The following is a 21,836-nucleotide window of genomic DNA, read 5'->3' on the forward strand; positions in this document are numbered from 1 at the left end:
AAAAAAAATCTATGCTTATTTTGTACGTATGATACAGTCCTATCACAAAGTTTTTTGAGACTCATGTTGATTAGTGACTAGGAGTTATAAAGGAATAATCATCAATATATATATATATATATATAAGTAGAGATATCTAATTTTGCATTTAGCATTTTTTTACCTCTTTCATTAAGATTTTTTTACTATTACCCAAAAGTTTACATTAACTTATTTTACTGTTATCTCATTAGTCTCTCATTAATTGCCTAAGCTTACATCATACATTTCTCTTTTTTTCATGTCTTTTAGCATACCCACCATTTTAATATTTTAAAAAAAGAAAAAAAATAAAAATTAAGGACTAATAGTAATAACTAACTAGATAAGGCCTTGGAGGGAGATAGAGAGACAAAAATGTTGAGGATTGTTAAATAAAATGCATTGTTTCACTACAAAATCAAAATGCATTGTTTCACTATAAAAGACCTGAGACTAATAAAATATTTGAAAGAGAGAGAAAGAGAAATCAGAGGGGCCGCTGCCTCCATCATATTGGCCTCCCACCACCATCAAGACGCTGAAACCCCTACGGGTATTTTTTTTTTCTTTTAAATTAGGGGATTAAATATGATTCGGTTTGGGTAATTTGGTTGGATAATTTTTGTTTTGGGTATATAAGTAGAGAGAATATTTGGTACATAATGTAAAGCCATATTCTACCATGGTTTTAAATCATCTATAAGACACATGCATATACACTTGCCCACATTATGTTTTAATGTCGCACTATCAATGGGTGGATGACAATGAGAGGGTTGGACATACTTTTATTTCATAGTATTTAATATGTGAACACAACACAAATTATTTGATTTTCATGGTCCCGTTACTCTTTTGCATTTATTTTTGGTTTCATGATTTTCTTTTTTCTTTTTAAATCTTACCTTGAGAAGGCTTTAAATATGTAGTGAAACAAAAATTATAAATTACACACACATAACCATTATAACTATTTAGTTTAAGGAATGAGTAAAAAAAAATATTTGGAGGAATATTGTAGAATAAAATTTGTTACAAAATGTCTCTCTCTCAGAGACCTCATGCGAGAGTGCATGTAGTCCTGCCAAGTGGCACTCTAATTTTGCATTTAGATTTTTTTTTTACCTCTTTCATTAAGCTTTCTTTTAATTTTTACCCAAAAGTTCACATTATCTTATTTTACTGTTATCTCATTAATTGCCTAAACTTACACCACACCTTTCATTATTCTTCATGTCATTTAGCATACCCATTGTTTTAGTATTTCAAAAAAAAAAAAAAAGTAAGGACTAATAGTAATAACTAACAAGATAAGACTCTAGAGAGAGATAGAGAGACAAAAATGTTGTGGATTGTTAAATAAAAGGCACTATTTCAACCTTACACATGCATATAAACTTGCCCACACCATGTCTTAATGTCGCACTATCGATAAGTGAAAGATAGTCAGAGAGTTGAGTATACTTTTATTTCATAGTATGAAATATGCACAATACAAATTAGTTGATTTTCTTGGTCCCGTTACTCTTTTGCATTTATTTTTGGTTTCATGATTTAAAAAAATAATAATCTTACCTTAAGAAGGCTACAAATATGTAGTGAAGCTACTAAACCAATTTTTAATATCTCAAAATATATATGTTTCTTTACTTGAATTTAGTTTACTTTTTCTTTATAATTTATGTAAAACATTATTTAAAACTGTTTTACATAAAATATCACAAAATTATCCATGCATCTCACGGGCAACTTACTAGTTGAACATAATGTATGCACTATAAAATTATTACAAAAAAGAAGATAATATATAATATTACACAAACTGTTATTGTTCAGAACTTGTGATGATATCACTACCATCTCCTTTAGCTTTTTCTTTCAAGTGGTTTCTGGAATCAATTTACAAAAAGTTAACTATGTATATATGTTCTGTGGAGAAAACTTCATTGGTTTTCAGAACAAGATGTCCAAAGTTACAAAGATCTTTTCTTTTGGTGTGAAATTTACTAAGTTTAACCATGAATATTTAAAAGAGGAACGCTAGATGCATAATACTGGAATTTAATTCGGATTTCAGGGTGTTTTACTATTGATATGCTTGGGTATGGCTAATATGTAACTTAATTAAGAGAACACTTCAAACCAAGACAATATTACCAAATAAGTTAGAACAACAGTTTATAACTTTGATGGTAGATTCTCTTGTATAGCAAGGAGAAGTGTGAAGAAATGGGTGACAAAAAGTTGTAACCATTTCCTCCTTTTTGCTTAAATTTGGCCCAATTCTACTTTTGTGGTCACTTATATTTGTGAAGGTGCCTTATTGAGAGTGTGTCATTCTCTCCTTGAAGTCACTTGAAAAAATAAAATGAGCAAACTAGTTTTCACAACAACAACATCATATGGAACAAATTAATGTTATATAGCAGGACAGAAGTGATGAACATAATTGTATAAAATCTTATTATGTTAGACATCTACAAATTTTAAACAATTACAACTTATCAACCTGCTGCTTATAGGTTTGCATTTTTTTTTTTTTTGGGTGAAATGGGGATAGGTTTGTAAAAATTTTAAGAAAAAGAGAAGATGGCCATTGAGAACAATTTTATATTTTTTTGGATGGTATAATGAAACTATATATAATTACTTTGCATCATGCATTAAATCTGGACGTTCTAGATGTGCAAAATATTCGAAAAGTGTTTGAAAATGTGAGACAGATAGCTATTATATATATCATGGTATAATAAGAAATTATTAAAAAGACTTTAAAAACCTAAATGGAAAATCATCCTATTCGAACCTTTATTTTCCTTTCTTTCTCATACTTTAAACAGCATTTCCTATACTTTTAGATTTTTTGGTATGGCTAGAATCATTGAAGGTGACCAAATTGAAGCAACTACAAAATTGCCTCACAGGAACATAGTAAGTGTGCTAGAAAACAGAGATATATTTATACTTTCCAATCAATTACTTGCTACCAATTTTATATCTAAGAACAGTACAAACTATAGGCCTTTGTAAGAAAAAATATAAAGGATATTTTTTGTTGATCTTTTTCATCTTATGTTACTTCAATTGCTAAAAGTTCTTAAACCCTTAAATTCTGTTGTAGGCATATCAAACTCTCAGCATGCTCTCTCTCTCTCTAGCATCCACACAAGGACAGAGATATAAAAAATAAAAAAACTCCTTCATTGGGTCCTTGATACACACAAGGAGAAAAAAAAAAACTCCTTTATGTATAAAAATCATATCATGAATGGATTTAAACCACCCAAAAAATTATAGAATTGAAGAAATATTTTAAATTTTTACTTAAATTAGAGAAGTAAAGTAATTTATATTTTTTCCTTATCTGTTGGTAGATAGTATTACATACGTAACAACACACCTTAACAAATACTATAAATAAAAGTAATGAAGTTTGAAATATTTGTGTACAAGTATAATATGAAATATATTTGATGTACAATATATATATTTAAAGGTATTTTAATAAAACACAACAAAGGATATATTATTATTTATTTATCATCATTGGTTTATCACTTGAACCTTAGTGGATGACTATTCAATTAAACAATCACTTTTTAGATGAACCTAATAACAATTATTCTACCACCACAACGTTTATAATAACCGATGAAAAAGACTACAAATTTTTTATTTTTTTATTTTATTGAAATAGATAGATAATGGAGGAGGCGATATAAGACACAACAAATAATATATAATTATTTATTTATTATCATTAAGTTATCTCTTTAACCTGGTTGATTGTTAGCGGCTCTAGGAATTTTTTTAGGGTGGTCATTAAAAAACTTAAATTGAAAAAATTTAATAAAAATAAAACTTGAATATATTAACATCAAAGAAAAAAAAAAAACACTCGCAATTACATAAAATTTAAAAATTTCCTTCACAAGATTTCATATTTTGAAATCGTTGTATCATATAATAGTTTTACTATCAATGTTATCAACTACATCTTTTTCAATATACACAATTAAACAATCATTAAACTACTAATCTCATTTTCAATTACCAACATATTGCCTAAATAAGTATCAATATAAACAAAATGCATTACCTTTTTGAAAAAATATATCACATAAATCCAACAAATTTGACTAAAGACTAAAACAAGCACTAGCAGACTAGTTATTTGAAAAGTGTGTATTTTTCTTAATAAAAAAAATAGCGATTTTCAAATATGTCATTTGATAACACAATTTAAAAAAATCACAATGAAATGTTTGATTTGGGCTTTTAGGCTAATTTGTTTGTTTGGGAAATTTTTGAAAGTGTTATGTCCATAACATTTTTACAACTCTTACACATCAAAGCCTAAGTGGTAAACTTTTTACTAGCTAATTGTAATTTGAAAATGTCACTAAAATTCTTTTTTTGTCCACGATTAACAACTTTCTATTTATGATTTATTGCAAAAATGTTGTAAACATAGCATTTCTTGCAATATTTTGGTTCAACATAAACCGAACCAAAATTTTGGAGAAGTTGAATTTAATTTTTAATAGGCTCAAATTGTTATTTAAGGTGTTAAAGTTTTTTTAGGGTGGTCAATTTTTTTTTTTTTCCTAGAGGGGTTAAAAACCCAAATTAATTTCAATTTCAATTTTTTAAGTTTTTTTTTTTTTTTTTAAATTCCAAGTCAAGATGGTCACATTTGGCACCTCCCCCGACTGTTGGCAATAAACAACCACTATTTAAAGAACCCAATAATTACCATTGTGCACCCTTGGTGCAATGGTCACTCCACAATTACAAATGTTTGTAGGGCATGGAGGGCAAGAGCCAAAGTTCAAGTTTTCAAGAGGGGGCTTCACACATATAAACTTAGATTAGGTTAGAATAGAATTTTTATATTGTATATAAATAAATAAGCATATAAACCCAATAATTTTTCATCATTAGTCAATGTACATTCGAGTTCTAAGGTCAAAAATTGTTTACCTAGATTAAAATTAAAGTTGCCAAAGAAGACCAAAGTTTTTGTCAAGTATCTTTCACTGATTAATACTATCGACATATATAAATGCACAATTTTATGCCACAACTCTCCACGTGACGAGTTATAATTGGTGAATGTATGATTGTGGGCCATGTGGGGACACACTTCCACCACTCACAAATCACCACATGGCAAGTTGTAGCACAAAATTGTGCATTTTTTATGTCACCATAGCATGACTCATCTTTCACTAATGTTAACGAGTTTTCAAGGTAAACGTGATTAAGTGTGTGGGTCCTTGACAAGTGGACGACAGCTTGCATACTTCGAATAACTCATTTAACTTTATTTATAAAAGAAGAACAACTGATTTTTTTTATATGGCTATAAAGCTCTCTATAGTCTATGATAGCCAGTCAGCCACAAGTCCTTTTACTGTACTCTTCATTAGAAAAAATGATGAATCGTGCTAAAGGGAATACATCATTGCTTCTTCTCTCCCTTCTTCTTGTTTTCCCAATCTACACTTCCCTTGACACCATAACACTAGACCAACCCCTCAAGGATGGTGATGGTCAACTTCTACTCTCAAACCAGAAAACCTTTGCACTTGGGTTTTTCAACCCTGACAGTTCCAGTCACCGCTACATTGAAATTTGGTATAATCAAATCACCAAACCAACCGTTGTGTGGGTTGCAAACAGAGACGCTCTGCTCAATGACACCTCAAGAGTCCTCTCCATCAACGGTAAGGGAAACCTTATACTCCACACCCAAAACCGAACCACTCCTATTTGGTCCACCAATGTTTCTTTTTCTATCTCATCCACAAATAATTCTATGACTAAGCTCTTAGATATAGGAAATCTTGTTTTGGCTCAACAAGACAGCCAACGTGTTACCATTACACGGCAAAGTTTTGATTATCCCACCAATACTTTGCTTCCGCTTATGAAACTTGGGCTAGACTGGCGAACCGGGTTGATCCTGTTCCTAACATCTTGGAAGTCCAAAGATGACCTGGGAATTGGCAACTACTCATATCAAATAGTTACAGCTGGGTACCCTCAAGCATGCTTATATGTGGGTCGGACTCTATTTTGGCATGCTGGATCTTGGACTAGCCTAGGATGGAGCGGTGTACCCAAAATGACATCAAATTACTTCCATCTTAGCTTCGTGAATAATCAAGATGAAACCACCGTTATGTACAGTATATTTTCAAATGTAGCTGAACCCAAAGTTATTGTTAAAATGGTGGTGGATGAATCAGGAATTATGCAACGGTCCTTATGGCCGGAGACTACATGGATCAAATATTGGTCCTCCCCACAAGAGTTGTGTGATAAGTATTTGAAATGCAGTCCAAATAGTTATTGTGACCCACACAATTTGGTCCTTTTTGGGTGCAAGTGCTTTCCTTGATTTGAGCCCAAGTCATCTCATGATTGCATAAGGGAAAAGCAAGGAGTGTCCATGTGCAACAACGGAGAAGGGTTCATGAAGTTGGCACATATGAAGGTGCCAGACACTTCAATAGCACATGCAGACATGAGTTTAGGTATGAAAGAGTGTGAGCAAAAGTGTTTGACGAATTGTTCTTGTATGGCTTACGCAAGTGCAAATAAGAGTGAGGGAGGGATTGGTTGCTTGACATGGCAAGGGGACTTGGTGGACACAAGAACATATTCTGATGAAGGACAAGATTTATACATACGTGTGGATGCGGTTGTATTAGGTACTTTTTCATCTTTTACCTTTAAAATTTTGATAAAAAATTTTACTAAAATATACTATGAGTTCCCTCACCCAATTTGGTGGCTAAGTCATCGGTTTGATGAGCTAGGCAAATGATACCGGTAGTCCAGTGGTTAGAGCCACCACTTCGACGATCAGTGCCAATGTTCTGGGGTCTAGAGCCATCACTCTAGCAACTGATACCGGTAATCCGGTCACTAAAGCTACATGCTAGAGGTTTGATTACTGAAGCCACCATTCTGGTGGCTGGAGACATCACTCTAGCAGCAGTTGCCCCCTGTTCGGTTGTTGAAGACATCGTTCAAGCTAAAATTCCAACAGTTTGGTTACTAGACCTCCTACACTAGCGGTTCTGGTGACTCAACTACTGATTTTAGTTGTTTGCTTGAAAAAAAATTTTGGTCATACAAAACACCTTAAAATTTTATTTGTTTTACTTCAAAACAAATAGAGTGTTAGTCAAAGTTCATGTCTATTGTATTATATTAGTCTGAAATTTATACAAAATACTAGTTCAACATCTAATTTGCCCTATTGTACTAACCTTAAAGCTGATTTAGGTCACATTATTGAAAAATGATTTTCTCTATTTAAAATAGATCTATTCATATTTCAAATTATATATTACAAATCTAAACGAATATTACATTCCATATTGGAAAGAATTTATATATGGTTTTGTTAAATTATCTAAAAATATCAAAATTTTCACAATTTTACCTTTTATCTATTTCATTCTAATTCAAAACTCAAACAATGTGTGGAGAAGTTGAAATTATTTAAGAGTTGTATACCCCTAATAACACAGGATTTCTACAACTATATTCATCTCTCGTAGTAGGTCCTACTATGCAATACCTGTTTTCTTTTATTTTTATATAGTTATTATAATAATGGGAGAAAGAGAAATTGAATTGTGATTCTACTTATATTAATAAGAAACACTCTCTTGGCATTGGACATTGTTGTTACAAAAATAGGTTTGCAATATTTGTTTTTCGTTTCTTCTTTTAACACATTTTCGGCCTCAAAAAAGAGAATCACATATGGACTTGACATTGTTGTGAGAACATGTTTGTTTTTTTGTCTTGTTCTTTTGTTAAGTTGGACTTCAAAATGAGAATCGCATTTTCTCCTTTTAAAAAATAATAATAATAAAATCACATATTCTCCTAAAACCGTTGTTCCATCGCTACTCTCATTTTCCTATAAAACTGCATCAATAAATATTTATGTTCAATCAACTTTTGAAATTTATGATGTCATTTGAATTTTTTTTTTTTTTTTTTTTTTTTTTTTTTTTTTTTTTTTTACTCAGCTCAATTTGCTAAGAAAAATGGTCTTACCCAGAAAAAGAGGATGCTGGCAATTCTGGGAGTTTCTGTTGCTGTAATGTTTCTTTTTATAGTCTTTGTTGTGTATTGTTTTTTAATGAAGAAGAAGAAAGGTAAGGAAGTTTAGAGCAATTTTTTTAAACCTATTTCTGTACTTCTAATGCATTAGCTCATTCCATTTGCACATTCTTATATCTACCATACACAAATGTCAAATTCAAAAGAAAGAACACTCGAAGATGACAAGATCAAAAATTCCATTTGACTTCTACAGAAAACGTACATGAGCACCATTGTACCCCATTTTACAAGCCTTTCTTGGGAAGGAAACCTGTCCTTCACTGCCAACCAAGATATGGAGGACTTGTTGGGAAAAGCTGCTTTAGACCATACCAGTTTCTACCATTCATTGAGACATACATGTTTCTTATTTAATTTTACTCTGAATAGCAATTCATCCTGCACTGCCAGACAAAGACAAAGAATTAAGGAATGCTTAGAAGCAGTTGCTTTAGACCATACCACTTTCCACCATTCAGTTGTATCCATCTTGTTTCTTATTTCACTCTAGGTTGAAATCCATGTGACTTTTCCATATTTAGATGAAATCCAGTACATTGAGTTGTTAATTTTAATTGACGAAAATAAGATTGTAGGGTAGTATCTTTTGATCTGATAGGTTTCCAAGGCTACTGCATTTCTTTTAGAATACTGGATACTTTTGCAAACTCAAAAATTGCAGTATCATACACCACCTTTTGGACAAAGTTGGGGATCAAAACAGCTTCAGGGTGTCAATTATCATGCCACATGGATAATTTTTTCACCCATTCAACTAAAAGCTTGATGAATGGCCCATCCAATTCCTTAACATTTTAAGATTTTCTCCAGCCCCATTAGCAGGCCTGTGGAACTTTCATCTCCCATAAGCACTTACCTCTTAGAAAAGTGCATTTTAACCAAATGGGATTTCCTGTCAATGATAAATAGAAAATTGTAAACTTCAATTTTTACTCTTATTTTCCTCTGTTTCATTCTTTTATTTTAGTGTGTTTCTAAGTTTTATTAAATTAGGCTTTTGTGTGAGAATTCCTAATTGGACAAAAATGGTTACTAGCATTGTTAATTACTTGTTTTATGATAGAGACGAGGCATAGCACATATTCAGATAGTGTTGACTCCACTTTAACATACTTTGAATACTCTCCAGGTAGAAGGGACCTTGATGGAACTAGAAGAAATTCAAATTTGCCATTATTTGATCTAAGAACCATAATTGCAGCTATAGATAACTTCTCTATTGCTAACAAGCTTCGCCAAGGGGGTTTTGGCCCAGTTTATAATGTAGTCTCATTGAACGAGTCCCAGAATTTGCATAATCTCATTTCAAGTGTGTTTATGCATCATAAATTCCATCATGAATGTTTACGGGTAGTCATTGAGTATGAATTTGTTGTATGCAATTGGGCTTCCCCGAATAATTCACCAAGTTGAGTTGCTTTCAACAATTGTGCACTATGACATTGATATTTGGACTTTAATTGCAAGGTTTGCTACAAAATGAAATGGAAATAGCAATAAAAAGACTATCAAAATGCTTTGGACAAGGAATAGAACAATTCAAAACAGAAGTTGCACTAATTCCTAAACTCCAACATAGAAACCTCGTGAGAATTTTAGGTTGTTGCATTCACAAAGAAGAGAAGATGTTGATCTATGAGTACTTGCCAAATAAAAGCTTGGACTCTTTCATTTTTGGTATGTCTTCTTTTTCACGTTAACCTCACTCATCATCACTAGAAAACGATCCTCCCATTACAAACATATCAGTTCCAAGTAGCAAGATTGTATACCTAAGTAAAAAAGCACGAATGCAATGCAATCTAATCCAAGTTCTCATTTCTTCATTTAGATGAAACAAAAAGGTCATCAATAAATACCATCAATGGATTCAATACTATCAATAAAAGTAATGAAGCTTGAAATATTTGCACATAAGTCGAAATATTTGTGAACAAGTATAATATGAAAAATGTATGATATACACTATATACGTTTAATTATAGTTCACAGTATTTTTGTCTGATATGATAAATTGGATATATATTTTTTTAAAGGTACTTTAATAAAACACTACAAAGGATATATTATTATTTATTTATCATCGTTGGATTATCACTTGAACCATAGTTGTTGACTATTTGGCTGTAAACAATCACTTCTAGACAAACCCAATAACAATTATTTTACCACTACAACTTTTTCAATAACCAATGAAGTAGACCACAATTTTTTTAATTTTATTATTGAGATAGATAGATAATGGGAGAGGAGGTGATATAAAACACAACAAACGTTATATAATTATTTATTTATTATCATTGGATTATTAATTGAATCTTTAGTGGTTGATTGTTCGACTATTAGCTCACTATTAAAAGAACCACTCAATAATTTTTCTTCACAGTCACTCTATCATTGTACATCTGAGTTCTAGGGTCAAAAGTTGTTATCTAAGACTTAAAGTTGCCCAAGAAGACCGGAGTTTTCGTTAAGTATCTTTCACTAAGGTGCACTGATTTTCAAGGTACACGTCATTGAGTAGGTGTTGTAGGTCCTTGACAAGTTGATGATAGCTTGCATTTGCCTTCTTTCATATGTCGAATAATTGATTTAATTTATTTTCAATTTTATTTTTAAAAGAAGAATGACTGATTTAAACTATTTGAGTCAGACGTGTTAATTAAGTTGCATGTATTGTCTTTGTCATGGCTTTCATAGTTTCGTCTCCAACTCCCTTCTCAGAATTTATTAAAAGGTTTGTGTAAATGGACACCTTACGGTGCCTGTTAACAATAGCTTTTTGCACACTTTTTAAATTTTTTACAGCCTTTTATCCTTTTTGAAAAAAATTTAGTAATTTTTTTTATCCTTTTAATAACTTTTTGTCTTTTTTATTAACACAACCTATTAAGAGAAATCTTAATAAGCACCACACGGTGCTTGTTAACATTTTCCTTATTAAAATCCATGTGGGTGGAAAGTTTCTTTTGTCGAATTTAGATTTCAAATCTTCCCAAACTAAAAATCAATCAGTATTTTAAGTACAATGATAAAAAGTAATTATCATAGAATCCGACATGTAAGTTAAAAATAAAGAAATAAATAGAAAGCTACATCCAAGACTTTCAGTATATATGGCTATCAAGGTCTATACCAGCCAGTCAGGTCAGCCACAATTTTTGTGTCACAACTAACCACATGGCAAGTTATGATTGGTGGATGTATGATTGTAGGCTATGTGGGGACACACTTTCACCACTCGCAACTCACCACGTAGCGAGTTGTAGCACAAAATTGTGCATTTTTTTATGTCACATAGCATGACTCATCTTTCACTAATGTGAATGGGTTTTCAAGGTAAACATGATTTGAGTGTGTGGGTCCTTGACAAGTGGACGACACCTTGCATATGTCGAATAACTCATTTAACTTTATTTATAAAAGAACAATTGATTTTTTTTATATGGCTATCAAGCTCTTTATAGTCTATACTAGCCAGTCCTCCACACGTCCTATTACTGCACTCTTCATTAGAAAAAATGATGAATCCTGCTACAAGGAATACATCATTGCTTCTTCTCTCCCTTCTTCTTGTTTGCCCAATCTGCACTTCCCTTGACACCATAACACCAGACCAACCCCTTAAGGATGGTGATGGTCAACTTCTACTCTCAAACCAGAAAACCTTTGCACTTGGGTTTTTCAGCCTCGACAGTTCTAGTCACCGCTATGTTGGAATTTGGTTTAACCAAATCACCTAACAAACCATTGTGTGGGTTGCAAACAGAGACACTCCTCTCAATGATACCTCCGAAGTCCTCTCCATCAATGGTATGGGAAATAGTGTACTCCACACCCAAAACCGAACCACTCCTATTTGGTCCACCAATGTTTCTTTTTTTGTCTCATCCACAAATAATTCTATGGCTATGCTCTTAGATATAAGAAATCTTGTTTTGGTTCAACAAGGCAGCCAACGTGTTATATGGGAAAGTTTTGATTATCCCACCAATACTGTGCTTCCGTTTATGAAAATTGGGCTGGACCGACAAACCGGGTTGAACCGATTCCTAACATCTTGGAAGTCCAAAGATGACCTAGGAATTGGCAACTATTCATATCGAATGGTTCCAATTGGGTACCCTCAGGTGAGCTTATACATGGGTCAGGCTCTATTATGGCGTTCTGGATCTTGGATTGGTCTAGGATTAAGCGGTGTACCCAAAAATAAAATGGCATCAATTTACTTCAATATTAGCTTTGTGAATAACCAAGATGAAGTCACCCCTATGTACGGTATACCTTCAAAATTAGGTAGCCCCAAAGTTTTTACTAAATTGGTGGTGGATGAATCAGGAATTCTGCAATGGACTGTATGGCACGAGACAAGATGGGTCGAATACTGGTCTGCCCCACAAGAGTTATGTGATAAGTATTTGACTTGCGGTCCAAATAGTTATTGTGACCTATACAAAGGGGTCAATTTTGAGTGCACATGCTTTCCTAGGTTTGAACCCAACTCATCTCGTGATTGGTACTTTAGAGATGGGTCAGGTGGTTGCGTGAGGGAGAAGCAAGGAGTGTCCATGTGCAACAATGGAGAAGGGTTCATGAAGTTGGCATATGTGAAGGTGCCAGATACATCAATAGCACGTGCAGACATGAGTTTGAGTTTGAAAGAGTGTGAGCAAAAGTGTTTGACGAATTGTTCTTGTATGGCTTACGCAAGTGCAAATGAGAGTGAGGGAGGGATTGGTTGCTTGACATGGCAAGGGGACTTGGTGGACACAAGAACATATTCTGATGTAGGACAAGATTTATACATACGTGTGGATGCAGTTGTATTAGGTACTTTTTCATCTTTTACCTTTAAAATTTTGATAAAACATTTTACAAAAATACACAGTGAGTTCCCTCACCCCATTTGGTGGCAAGGTCATCGGTTTGATGAGCTAGGCAAATGATGTCGGTAGTCTAGTGGTTAGAGCCACCACTCTGACGATCAGTGCCAACGTTCTAGTGGCTAAAGCCATCACTCTGGCAACCGATACTAGTAATCCGATCACTAAAGCTACGTGCTAGAGGTCTGATTACCGAAGCCACCATTCTGGTGGCCAGAGACATCACTCTAGCGGCAGTTGCCCCCTGTCCAGTTGTTGAAGACATCGTTCAAGCTAAAATTCCAACAGTCTAGTTACTAGACCTCCTACACTAACGGTTCTAGTGACTCAACTACTGATTTTGGTTGTTTGCTTGAAAATTTTTATTGGTCATACAAAACACCTTAAAATTTTATTTGTTTTACTTCAAAACAAATAGTGTTAGTCAAAGTTCATGTCTACTGTATTATATTAGTCTGAAATTTATACAGAGTACTAGTTCAACATCTAATTTTCCCTATGGTACTAACCTTAAAGTTGATTTAGGTCACATTATTGAAAAATGATTTTCTCTATTTAAAATAGATCTATTTCATATTTCAAATTATATATTACAAATCAAAACGAGTATTACATTCCACATGGGAAAGAATTTACATATGGTTTTGTTAAATTATCTAAAAATATCAAACTTTTCACAATTCTACCTTTTATCTATTTCATTCTAATTCAAAACTCAAACGATGTGTGGAGAAGTCGAAATTATTTAAGAGTTGTATACCCTTTATAACACAGGATTTCTACAAATGTATTCATCAATCGTAGTAGGTCCTACTATGCAATACTTGTTTTATTTTATTTTTATATAGTTATTACAATAATGGGAGAGAGAGAAATTGAATTGTGATTCTACTTATATTAATAAGAAACACTCTCTTGGTGTTGGACACTGTTGTTACAAAAATAGGTTTGCAATATTTGTTTTTCGTTTCTTCTTTTAACACATTTTCGGCCTCAAAAAAGAGAATCACATATGGACTTGACATTGTTGTGAGAACATGTTTGTTTGTTTTTTTTTTTTTTTTTTTTTGTTCTTTTGATAAGTTGGACCTCAAAATGTGAATCACATTTTCTCCTTTTAAAAAAATAAAAATAAAATTACATATTCTCCTTAAACCCTTGTTCCATCCCTACTATCATTTTCCTGCAAAACTGCATCAATAAATATTTAAGTTCAATCAACTTCTGAAATTTATGATATCGTTTGAATTTTTTTTTTCTTTTTTTAACTCAGCTCAATATGCTAAGAAAAATGGTCTTACTCAGAAAAAGAGGATGCTGGCAATTCTAGGAGTTTCTATTGTTGTAATGTTTCTTCTTATAGTCTCAGTTGTGTATTGTTTTGTAATGAAGAAGAAGAAAGGTAAGGAAGTTTAGAGCAATTTTTTTAAAACCTATTTCTATACTTCTAATGCATTAGCTCATTCCATTTGCACATTCTTATATCTACCATACACAAATGTCAAATTCAAAAGAAAGAACACTCGAAAATGGCAAGATCAAAAATTCCATTTGACTTCTACAGAAAACATACATGAGCACCATTGTACCCCATTTTACAAGCCTTTCTTGGGAGGGAAACCTGTCCTTCACTGCCAGCCAAGATATGAAGGACTTGTTCGGAAAAGCTGCTTTAGACCATACCGGTTTCTACCATTCATTGAGACGTACATGTTTCTTATTTAATTTTACTCTAAATTGCAATTTGTCCATCACTGACAGACAAAGACAAAGAATTAAGGAATGCTTAGAAGCAGCTGCTTTAGACCAAACCACTTTCCACCATTCAGCTGTATCCATCTTGTTTCTTATTTCACTCCAGGTTGAAATCCATGTGACTTTTCCATATTTAGATGAAATCCTATACATTGAGTTGTTAATTTTAATTGATGGAAATAAGCTTGTAGGATAGTATCTTCTGATTTGACAGGTTTCCAAGGCTACTGCATTTCTTTCAGAATACTGGATACTTTTGCAAACTCAGAAATTGCAGTATCATAAACCACCTTTTGGACAAAATTGGGGATCAAAACACCTTCAGGGTGTCAATTATCATGCCACATGGATAATTTTTTCACCCTTTCAACTAAAAGCTTGATGAATGGCCCAACCAATTCCCTGACATTTTAAGATTTTCTCCAGCCCCATCAGTAGGCTTGAGGAACTTTCATCACCCATAAGCACTTACCTCTTAGACAGGTGCGTTTTAACCAAATGGGATTTCTTGTCAATGAGAAATAGAAAATTGTAAACTTCAATTTTTCCTCTTATTTTCCTCTATTTCATTCTTTTCTTTTAGTTTGTTTCTTAGTTTTATTAAATTAGGCTTTTGCGTGAGAATTCCTAATTGGACAAAAATGGTTACTAGCGTTATTAATTACTTGTTTTATGATAGAGACGAGGCATAGCACATATTCAAATAGTGCTAACTCCACTTTAACGTACTTTGAAGCCTCTCTGAGTAGAAGGGACCTCGATGGAACTAGAAGAAATTCAAATTTGCCATTATTTAATCTAAGAACCATAATTGCAGCTACAGATAACTTCTCTATTGCTAAAAAGCTTGGCCAAGGTGGTTTTGTCCCAGTTTATAAGGTAGTCTCATTGAGCGAGTCCCAGAATTTGCATAATCTCATTTCAAGTGTGTTTATGCATCATAAATTCCATCATGAATGTTTACGGGTACTCATTGAGTATGAATTTGTTGTGTGCAATTCGGCTTCCCCCAAATAATTCACCAAGTTGAGTTTCTTTCAACAATTATGCACTATGACAATGATATTTGGACTTTAATTGCAGGGCTTGCTACAAAATGGAATGGAAATAGTAGTAAAAAGACTATCAAAATGCTCTGGACAAGGAATAGAACAATTCAAAACAGAAGTTGAACTAATTGCTAAACTCCAACATAGAAACCTTGTTAGAATTTTAGGTTGTTGCATTCACAAAGAAGAGAAGATGTTGATCTAAGAGTACTTGCCAATAAAAGCTTGGTCTCTTTCATTTTTGGTATGTCTTCTTTTTCACATTATCCTCACTCATCATCACTAGGAAATGATCCTCCCATTACAAACATATCAGTTCCAAGTAGCAAGATTTTATACCTAAGTAAAAAAGCACGAATGCAATGCAATCTAATCCAAGTTCTCATTTCTTCATTTAGATGAAACAAAAAGGTCATGGTTAGATTGGGGAAAGCGATTTGAGATTATTTGTGGAATTGCTCGAGGGATCTTATATCTTCATCAAGACTCAAGATTAAGAATTATCCATAGAGATTTAAAGGTCAGCAATGTTCTACTTAACAATGCATTGAATCCAAAAATTTTAGATTTTGGTATGGCTAGAATTGTTGAGGGGACCAAATTGAAGCTAATACAAATTGCATTTTTGGAACATTGTAAGTATGGTAGAAAACAAAGATATACTTTTTTAACCGATTACTTGACTACCATTTTTACATCTAAGGAGAGTCCAAACTACAAGCCTTTGTAAGAAAAAAAAAATATTAAGGATATCTCTATAATTCGTTTTCATATTGTGTTACTTCATATTTTACATGTATGTTAGTGCCCAAAGGGCTATCTTCGATCATTTTATGTTGAGTCTCAATATCTTCCTTTTCATTGTGCTATGACAGTGGTTATATGTCACCTGAGTATGCAATGCAAGGACTATTTTCAATAAAGTCTGATGTATATAGCTTTGGGGTATTGCTACTAGAGATCATTACTGGCAAAAAGAACAGTACTTATCATCATGATGGTCCTTCCTCAAATTGATTGGACATGTAAGTACACATCCAAACAATGACTACAAAATTAAGCCTATATTATTAAGCCTAATATGATTAATATCTTTTCTCAAGTTTGGGACCTATGGAGAGAAGACAATTCCATGAAAATAGTTGACCCATTACCAGATGAGACATACCCTGCTAATGAAGTTTCTAGATGCATTCAAATTGGACTTTTGTGCGTGCAAGAACATGCATCAGATCGGCCAACCATGTCAACTGTTGTTTTCATGTTAGGTAATGACACTCATCTTCCTTCTCCAAAACGACCTGCATTTATTTTGATGGGTACATACAATAGTACAGACAGATCAACTAGTGCAACGTCTAATTCTATAAACGAAATAACACTTTCTAAAATTGACAGTCATTGAAACCCCAAACTATTTGTGGCAGGTGTACAAATATTCCATTACAACATAGGATTGAGTTACTCTAAGTCTACTCCACATTATATATATATATATATATATATATATTTTTGTATGAACAATTGAACATAATGTATGCACTGTAAAATTATTACAAAAAAGAAGATAATATATAATATTACACAAACTGTTATTGTCCAGAACTTGTGATGAAATCACTACCATCTCCTTTAACTTTTTCTTTCAAGTGGTTTCTGAAGTTAATATACTAAAAGTTAACTGCATATATATATTCTGTGGAGATAACTTCATTGGTTTTCAGAATAAGATGTCCAAAGTTACAAAGATCTTTTCTTTTGGTGTGAAATTTACTAAGTTTAACCATGATGATTTAATTGAGGAATGCTAAATACATAATACTGGAATTTAATTTGGATTTCAGGGTGTTTTACTCAAAACGAAACCATTGTATTTATGAATTGTGCAAAGCCTATTGATATGCTTGGGTATGGCTAATATTTTTAACTTAAAACAGCACTTCAACCAAGACAATATTACCAAATTAGTTAGAACAACAATAGTTTATAACTTTGATGGTAGATCCTCTTTGTATTGCAAGGAGAAGCATGAAAAAATGGGTGACAAAAAGTTGTAATCATTTTCTCATTTTTGCTTAAATTTGGCCCAATTCTACTTTTGTGGTCACTTATATTTGTGAAGGTGCCTTATTGAGAGTGTGTGATTCTCTCCTTGAAGTTCACTTGAAAAAAAAAAAAAAAAAAAAAAAAAGAAGAAGCTCAAACTAGTTTTCGCAACATCAGCATCATATGGAACAAATTAATGTTATATAGCAGGACACAAGTGATGAATATAATTTCGGAAATCTTATTATGTTAGACATCAACAAATTTTAAACAATTTCAATTTGTCAACTTGTTGCTTATGGGTTTGCAATTTTATTTTATTTTTTTGGTGAAATGGGGATAGGTTTGTAAAGATTTTAAGAAAATGTGAAGATATCCATTGAGAGAATTTTAATATTTTTTTGGATGGTTTAACAAAACTATATATAATTTCTTTGCAACATGCATAAAATCTGGATGTTCTAGATGTGCTAAACATCCTATTCAAACCTTCATTTAGTTAAAAGGTAGAACTAAATATTATATAGTGATTTGTTTAAGACATTGTTTTAAATGATATTATTTTTAACATCTAGATGAAAATACAGGTGTATTGACAACCTTTCTTAAGACCTTGCTATGATGATTTTACTGTCTTCAAACAAGAAGTGATTTAGCGATACCAATTTATTTATTTTTATTTATCAATGTGAATTACACTATGTCGGGTAATCAAAAAGAATGCAAGTAACCCAAATACATTTTTTTTTTTTTTTTGGTGAAGAAGCCAAATACAAATGTAGCCTGCTTTCCAAGCCCTTCACCGAGAATGGGCTTAGATACCGAGAATGGGCTTTTAAGAGTTGCTACCATACCATACACGTAATCATGTATAGCACTATTTCACAGTACGTAGCTAGATGTTTGGATTTTACATTTTAAAGTGCAAAATATATCTTTAGGGATGTTTGGATTTTATACCTTGAAGTTTAAGAATTTTGATTTTACCCCTAACAATATATCCTGTTTTGAATAACAACCTCTCTATTAAGTTTATATTGATGTGTTCGTTAAGTGACACGTAAGGTCATGATGTGTGATTCAATCAAATCATGACACATGGATTTCACTATTCCATGTCATATGAACAGCCAAAATAAAGATATACTTTAATTATTAAAATAAATTCTTTAAAATTCAAAATTGCAAAAACTAAATAAAATAAATAAAAAACTAAAATAATACAATTTTTTTTCTCAGATTTGTACCTAAAATAAAGGAAAGAAACCAATTCTTGTTTCTCAGATCAAGGATTGATCTGGACCTTAAAAATACAATCCTTCATTTATGAGTCACCTTTAGCCAATTTAAAAATAAAGAACCCTTAACATCAAACATATTAGTTGGATTTGGACCTCAGATTTCACAACCCGTGTTCCTGAGTTTGTAGATTTCCAGTTGTGCTGGGTACCCCTGCTTGTCACCACTCCTCACCACCGTGTACATATTAGTTTTTTTTTTTTTCTTAATTTTTAATTTAATGAAAATAAATATTTTTTTATTTTAATAATTAAAGTTTTGTTTTGCTATTTATATGACGTGGAATAGTGAATACCATGTGTTGCGATATGATTTGATCAAGCAATTCACATCATAAGTTTACATGTCACCTAATGGACACATCAGCAAAAAATTAACTGAAGGTTTGCTAATCAAAATTGCATATAATGTTAGGTTGTAAAATTCAAATACTGAAACCTTAGGCAATGTAAAAAAAAAAGTTGGTGATGGCAATGACAAATTGACAATGGCATAGTATGTGGCGAGTTGGTGTCCAGTAAAACCCATTTCTCTCTCTCTCTCTCTCTCTCTCTCTCATAACCACAAGATAACTGACAAACCCTATTTCCTTTGTTGGAGAGACTTGAGAATGAGTGAGATTTGAGAAAAGAAAAAAGGAGGATTTAAGGTAGTCTAAGGTTTGTACACTTTTAAACGTTTTTCTACAACCCACTACATGATAGTTGAAAGGACTATCGAGTATCGATATGTAGTTTTAGTCATATGAACATTTTAATGAATCATATGACTTGTTTAAATAATACACGTGAATTATAATTCTTCATGTAATGGCTTGGAGGAGATTTCTTCAAATTGATTTGGAGTAAAATGTTGTATTTTTCATAATCTCTTACTAATCACTTTATTTAAATTGTCAATCAATTTTGACGAATTTCTTATTAATCATTGTCATTCACACGTCAGAAACTATTATTTGTTGGTTGATTTGGTTCAACAAGGTAGCTGTTAGTTAGTGTAGTCCGTGACTTGAATAGCCCTAAAGATTTTTCAAAGCTTGCTCATCTCATGCTCAATGCTGGCTCTACAATAGATGCAGTTGATATGGTCGCCTAAGGCCCAGGTATAAAAAAAGTCCCCAAATTTTAACCAATAAGGTTTTTTTTTTTTAATTAATTAAGCTCAAATATTATCTAACTAATAAAATAAATTTTCTTTATCAAATGAAAGACAAGAAAAAAAGAGATAGAAATGTTACATCCACAACATTTTCACAACTTTTTTACAAAAAATCCTAAATAACAAGTTGTTACAAGCCGTTATTGATGGCAAAAAAATAATTCTAGTAGTAGGTTTAAATTAGAATCAATAACAATTTAACACCTAGGATTTGATGTGAAAAAACTTCTCAAAAAATAAAAAATTCAAATCATTTTCACAATAGTTGACTTGGCAAATTTTTACTAGTTCTCACCTTGGTCCACCACATCAATAGGTGTGAAAAGTTTTGTCAAAATTTTTTTGTCTATAGACTTTCTATTTTTTTTTTTTTTACGTGGTTCATGTTAATTACTAACTAGTAATTGTGGATGTGATTGATTTGAGCACACTACTTGGTGATGGGCCCTGTTTGAGGATGAATAAAGATCCACATATATGTCAACCAAAATCTGACACAAGGACCAGGTTCGAGATTGGAAGACGTCTAGATCATTCAAAAATAGACGAAAGTTGTGAAAGAGAGGTCCAAGGAGAAAAGGTAGACTGGTCCGCCGACTGAGGATCCCAAGGAGTAAAGACACCTTGGGAATACTTTAAGTAACTGCCTACATCAGAAAGTAAAGTTTCAGGGAAGACAACAGAGTCGTGCAAGTAACGGAAGGAGGCTAGGAAGGTGATTGCCACCTCCACATTTAATGCACTACACCAACTGAACTGACCACACTTATGAGGAAAAGACACTTGAATAGTTTCATAGCTCACAGCCCTCTCTACCACCTCTAGAAGGGTTTTGATAGGACAAGCATCCAAATGGTTCCCCTGAAATGTACAGAGGGAGGGCTGAGATGCAATGGGAGGGACTATAAAAGGAAAGGAATCCCACAGAAATAGGGGATGCACATTTGACACAAGAAATTAAAAAAAGGTAGAGAAAATTGAATCTCATTATAAAAGTATCAACAATGATTTTTAATGAACAACTCCTCCTCGGACTTGCTCAAGGAAGATTTTATGCTTCATTTGCATCTCTTGCACTCATATTAATAGTGGTAGCCCAATTATCCACAAGTCTGTATTTACTCTGCATTGTAGTTGGCTCATAAAACCCATTTTCTTACAAATCTATTGTTTTGGGCTTGTTGTGCTGGGTCACACTGCTCTAAGTGGGCTTGGACCACAATCCTCGTCCTTACAATTGGCGCCATTTATGGGAAAAGGCATCTACAATCTTTTTTAGTCAGGCTTTCTTTATGATAGCAAGGAGAAGAGATGGCAGGCTCTAGGCAGAATAGAGAGGAGTCTGTGGGGTCACAATGTGTAGACCATTGTGTCAGCTTGGAGAGAAGAAGGGATCGAGAGGCTAACCGAACTCCTACTGTACAGGTTGAAACGGACTACACGAATCATACTTGCAGAAGTCATTTGAGGC

General features: G+C 32.8%; 1 pseudogene; it reads left to right on the forward strand.

The window, feature by feature from the left end:
• Positions 1-5,433: 5,433 nt before the first annotated feature.
• On the forward strand, positions 5,434-17,267 carry LOC126701145 (G-type lectin S-receptor-like serine/threonine-protein kinase RKS1; annotated as a pseudogene).
• The last annotated feature ends 4,569 nt before the right edge of the window (positions 17,268-21,836 follow it).

This window comes from Quercus robur, chromosome 9 (genome assembly GCF_932294415.1).
Source record: "Quercus robur chromosome 9, dhQueRobu3.1, whole genome shotgun sequence".
Lineage (NCBI taxonomy): Eukaryota > Viridiplantae > Streptophyta > Magnoliopsida > Fagales > Fagaceae > Quercus > Quercus robur.